At 43.0% G+C, this 4,983-nt stretch overlaps 1 pseudogene; it reads left to right on the top strand.

Annotated features, from left to right (window-relative positions):
- Window positions 1-3,380: 3,380 nt before the first annotated feature.
- LOC132654433 (small nucleolar RNA SNORA17) lies at window positions 3,381-3,521 on the top strand (annotated as a pseudogene).
- Window positions 3,522-4,983: the final 1,462 nt, after the last annotated feature.

Raw genomic sequence — 4,983 nt, 5'->3', positions numbered from 1 at the left:
GATGAGCCCTAACTTGGGAGTCAAGCCTTTGTGAGCTGCAGGCCTGGGGTAAGGATGTCCTCCACTCAGAACAGCTGGAGGACAGAACCTGCTGTGCTGCTGGGATTCTTTGTTACTACACAATGGGCTTCTGAGAACTTGTTACAGAACCTTCTGAAATAGCTGTGGAGGTGGGAGGAAGAAGAATGTGTTTGGAGGCAAGAGGGGAGGAGTGAGGAGCCTGAAAAATGAATCGCATTAGGAACTTCTAGAATACAAATTGAGTTTTGTCCTAAGTTCTATAGTGGTACTTGTATTAATGGATCACCTGAGAACAAAGCTCCCTTTAAAGGGAGTTGGAATGTGCTTTAAAAAACTACTTCACATGTGGTTCCAAGTGGGCACGCATGCGCACACACACACACACACACACACAATTAATTTGAAAAGACTTGTAAACAAATACAACCTCACTCAAATGAAGATCAATAGGTCATGTTAAGGCAAAATTACAAAGTTTTTGGTTTGTATTCATTTCTTCTTTATTTTTTACACACCTAGGAAATCACTGCTCCTCACCATATAAGGAAAGAATCAGGTCAGTTTGATTGAGTTGGTGTGGATGAGTTAAAAATAGGTGGACTAATGTCACATTTTACACGTTGCCTTTAGCAAGTTTGAGGCTGTGGCAAATGGAAGCTTGTTCATGGAACTGGGGGAGAAGACCCCTCCTATCACATTTTGTCAGCACTTAAGCTGACTGTAAATACTCCCCACTATACCCTAACCCAAGCCACATAGCACCCTCTGTCCTACTTCATAACCTTACTTCTTAAGTACGTGTCAACAATTGAAAAGAAAGCCTTACTCATCATTGATTAAAGATAGATAGTGGGAGTCTGCGAGGTCATGAGACCCTTTCATTGCCTTATTAGGAAACTTGGGTGAGGGTCTACCTCAGAGGATCTGCAGCCAGCCAGCCCCCTTCATTCATGTTTCTTAACATCACGGTTGGTTTCATGGAAGTGACGTATCAGAATGCTTGCCAGGCACCCTGGAGAATTAACCCAGTAAACCAAAAACATCCCTCATGCGTTTACCACACCTAAACCATCAACAAATGGTAACGTGATGATCTCCACCATATTTAGTTTCTTTCTATGACTCTCTGGGACTTGTTTGTTTGTTTGTTTACTGGAAATCAATCTTGAGCTTTATCTGCTTTCATTCATCATCGATGGATGTGGATCACTTCTCTCAATTTGCAAACACACACACACACACACACACACACACATACACGATACTCCGTTCATTCCTGGTCCTTTGATGCCTTGCTCCAAGTTATTGGGTAAGTTTGAACATTTTGCAAATGTGTCCATAGGTGAGGTCAGTCCATGGCTTCTTCATTATTTAACAAAACAGTACCATATTTTTGTGAATACAAATTAAGGTATCTTGGATTTTTAAGTAATATATGAAACAATAACATCTAAATTATTTAGAATTCCTTTAACTTTTTTTTTTTGTACTTCCATTAGAAGGCAGTTTCCAAGCTATTGCATTCATATATGGCAATATGTGTTTAAATTTTTCTGGGTAATTTTGATAACTTTACTAGGAAATAGTCTACTGAGAGGTTTTAAATATTTTGCCACTAGGCTCCCTGTAACTGTTTAATTCTTATCTATTGTTATCTTTATCTTGAATATTTGTTTTTCTCTCTTTTTTTTTCTTATTCTTAGTTTTTCTTTTTCAACAATGTGAGGACTCTAAGCATAACTTTCACCTTACCCTATAGATTTTCAAAAGAGTAGCCCTTCCAGTGATTTCTTTGATTTTCTGTTTGCCTCAAGGGTTATCTTAACTAGGTTTCACAGTTTTAAAGTAATTACATTTTGAGATCTTATTTTTGGTTGAAACTTAGATCAGAGAATATGGATTATAAAATCTCTATTTCTCTTATTTGAAGGCTTTCTTTGGAAAAAACAACATGACCTATTTTTTCATCAATATTGAGTTGTACAAAGGGATGTATAGTCTCTAATCAAAGAGTAAATGCATAATAATAAACTGGTTCAATTATTTAGTTCTTATAGTCTATTATTAGATCTGTCACTGAATAAAACATATTAAGACCATTTTCTTTTCATACTTTTTCTTGCCTTTCCCATTGCTCTTGTTTGATATCAAGAGTGAACTCCACAGGTACTAAGAAGGCGCTATCAAGTGCGGATGAAGATCTGCACATGTGACTGCCAGTTTTCATGTCAGTATCTGAGCCGCGTGTCTATTGCTAGGACCCTGGGCTTACCATGCTTTAACAAGTATGAAAGCACAGAGTAGGGGGGTTTCATTCAAATCATTCGGGTTTTACTGAGCATCTGCCATCTGTCATCAGTATTTTCAGAACAGGGATAGAATAGTTAGTTGAAAGAGAGAAATTGTTGTGCCAAGAAAACTTACATTCAATTAGAAATAGAAACAAGTCATATTCTGTTTCCTGAGAACCTAAAAAATTTAATTCCTTTCATTAATGGCTTGCTCATATTTTGAGATTCATTTCTGTATTCCCCAGTACTTGGAGAGGTAAACTACATTTGATTTAAAACATGTCTCTAATCTAAAAGTAGACCTATGGGCTGGAATGATGGCTTAGCAGTTCAATGCACTGGCTGCTTTCCAAGGGATATGGATTTGAATCCTGGCAACCACATGGTGGCTCACAACCATTTGTAATTCCAATTCTGGGAGAGCCAGTACCCTCATCTGTGCGCCACGGGCACCAAGTATGTACAGGGTACACTTCTACGTGTGTAGGCAAAATATCCCACTTATAAAATAATTGTTTAAAGTTGTTCCCGTCACTGTCAACTGTCAACAATCTAATATTGAACACTTTCTTTGGTTTACTTATTATTTTTTAGATTATAACATAATTGCAATTTCTTCCTTCCCTTTCTTCTTTCCTAATACCCCATCCCACTGTCCTTCAAACTGATGTCAATAAGGCCTCCCTCCACCCTACCCAAAGAACTATAGTCAACTAAGGCATACTAAGAGTGGGAGAGCTAGTATTCAGAGAGGAGCACACCAATTAGTTGTTCAGTGTCAAATGTTCAGCCCTGAAAATATGTATACAAGCAACATTATATAGATTGAGGAGGTTATATTTAGGAATATTTATTAGCATGTGTGTGTGTGTGTGTGTACATATGCATGCAATAAAAATTAGTGGAAAAGGGGGCTATGCATTTGAAGGCAGAGTTTCTCTGTGTAGCCTTGGCTGTCCTGGACTCACTTTGTAGACCAGCTGCGTCTGCCTCCCAGAGTGCTGGGATTACAGGCATGCGTCACCGTGCCTGCTGAACATTTTTTTTCATTTAAAGAAAATAAATGTACATGCCCATAGAAGTGTTACAGGTGTGGCTGCTGTGTCACACGTGTGTAAGCAGGTGGCAGACGGGAGAGACAGGAGAGAGGCTGTGTCTATGCTCAGCATTCTGACCTGTGAACACCTGAATGATTACTAGCCTAACAATCCCTGAGAAAAGTGAGCCAGAGCTGTCTACCAGTCCAGTGCTGTGCAAGCCCAGATGGGCTTCCAGGGCAGGAAGCAAGCCAGAGACTAGAAGAACCATGCCCGGGTCTTTCGGCCCTGGGCAGGAGCAAGTCCAAGACAATTACCAGTCCCATGTCATGGGGCAAAACCAGGGAGATAGCCTGAGATGGCCACCTGTTTAGTGCTGCACAGGCCTGGGTGTGGGGGGCCGGCCAGTGGGAGAGCATGCCTGAGATGACCCCTGTCGGTGCCATAATGCAAGAGCAGGGCATAGCACTCCTGAGACCACTCCTGAGGCAACAGCAGACACTCAGAGACCCTAGGACTAAAAGGAGCAAGTAAGTGGTGGAGAAATGAAGAAGGAAGAGGAACAGAAGGCTGTGGGCACAACAGAGGTGTAGGCATAAGGTTAGTGTGTAATGAAAACGCTGATTTCTGTACACCCTCCCTCCCATATTCTGGGAATCTCCTGTCTCAATGTTGTGCAGGCACGGCTCCCCAGCTGTCCCCTGATATGCCAATAAAGCAGCTTACAGCCAATCACTAAGCAGGGGAGAGAATAGGGCTGGACTTTCTGCCAGTCGGGGGTAGAGGAGGAAGTACAGGATTCAGCCATGGGCAGAATTTGAGGACACATCAGAAGAGCCGGCGCAGGAAAAGACACAAAGTCCAAATGTTTTGGAGATTTTGGCAAAGAGGAAGCCAGATTATCTTAGAGGGTTAAGAACAGAGTAATCACTGCTTAGGTATTGTGTTGTGAAGCTTATTAAACAAATAGAATCTCAGTTATTTGGGTGATAGTCAGGTTAAGAAAAAAACAGAGAAACAAACACAGTTTTATAAAAATAGCATTAACAGAGAGGCCGAAGTGGAGACTCAAGGGTAGGGAGGAATAACCTGAGGTGAGAAGCTGGTGATGCCACCTGGGACCACAGTGGGGTCCAGACCTGTGCTACTACTAGAGGTTAAGTCTGGGTCTGAGGCCCTGCAGCAGCAAGGGTCTATTATCACCAAAGGCCAGGCAGACATCTCTGGTCTGGGCCGCCTCCCTCCTGGGGACGCTTAGCTGTCTGAGGGCTTTGCAGAACTGGCCCCACCCCTTGCCTGTGCCTTGTGGCAGAGCTCAGCCCTGGGAGTGAGCAAGCATGAGATCGGAAGAGCTGCCCCTTCTCCCCCCCCCAACTGCAGTACTTGGAAGAGTGAGTGCGCATAGCCCAGAAAGCACGGTAGAGCTGGCCCTGGTTGTGGGAGTTAAGCTGGCCCCACAAGTGGGGGAGAGCTGGCCCTGAGTGGGGGAGAGCTGGCCCTGTCACTCATCTCCTGTGAAGTGGCATGGATGCGCATATCTCTCCCTCATCCCTTGCCTCTCACCACCTGCAGCAGGTGGGAGACGTGGCCCTGGGGTCATGAGAAAGGAAAACTGACCTTGCCCCTCCCGAGCT

Source organism: Meriones unguiculatus, chromosome 5 (assembly GCF_030254825.1).
Source record: "Meriones unguiculatus strain TT.TT164.6M chromosome 5, Bangor_MerUng_6.1, whole genome shotgun sequence".
Lineage (NCBI taxonomy): Eukaryota > Metazoa > Chordata > Mammalia > Rodentia > Muridae > Meriones > Meriones unguiculatus.
Note: the sequence above shows the minus strand (reverse complement) of the source record. Positions and strands in the feature narration are given on the sequence as shown.